Source organism: Gavialis gangeticus, unplaced genomic scaffold (genome assembly GCF_001723915.1).
Source record: "Gavialis gangeticus isolate Ggan-Ray unplaced genomic scaffold, GavGan_comp1, whole genome shotgun sequence".
In the NCBI taxonomy this organism is placed as follows: Eukaryota; Metazoa; Chordata; order Crocodylia; family Gavialidae; genus Gavialis; species Gavialis gangeticus.
In genome coordinates, this window is record NW_017729004.1 from 35,343,272 (window position 1) to 35,343,730 (window position 459).

Genomic DNA, 459 nt, shown 5'->3' on the forward strand with positions numbered 1-459 from the left:
TGGTTTGGATAAGGATGATCCTGCCTCAGGCACAAGCTTTGATAGGTGTTATGTCTTGTGGCTGTGTTAACAAAGCTACAGTCAACCCTAAGAAGTTAGACAATGGATTTGTATAGAATGGTTTGGATAAGGATGATCCTGCCTCAGGCACAAGCTTAGACTAGATCAGCAGTTCCTAAACTCTTATAAATTGCATACCACCAATTTAAAACGCCACAACCTTAAGTACCACCAGAACTTAAGGTAGAGAGAGAGAGACAGTGCGTGTGTGCGCGCGCACATGCATGTGTGTATGTACGTATGTGTACATATGTGTACGTGGGGTGGGATGTGGGTGTATGGTAGTGTGTGGAGATGGCGTTTGTGAGAGGGTGTGGGAGAGCAGAGGGTATGTTGGGGGGGTTGTGTATATGTTGAAGGTTGGGGGCAGGGTGAGGGAGTGTAGGGTTTGTGGGAGGG

General features: G+C 47.3%; 1 protein-coding gene across 1 annotated transcript in view; it reads right to left on the reverse strand.

Moving 5' to 3' along the window:
• The window catches only part of MTPAP (mitochondrial poly(A) polymerase), a 40,124-nt gene that overhangs the window by 26,930 nt on the left and 12,735 nt on the right, over positions 1-459 (reverse strand). The window lies entirely within an intron of this gene.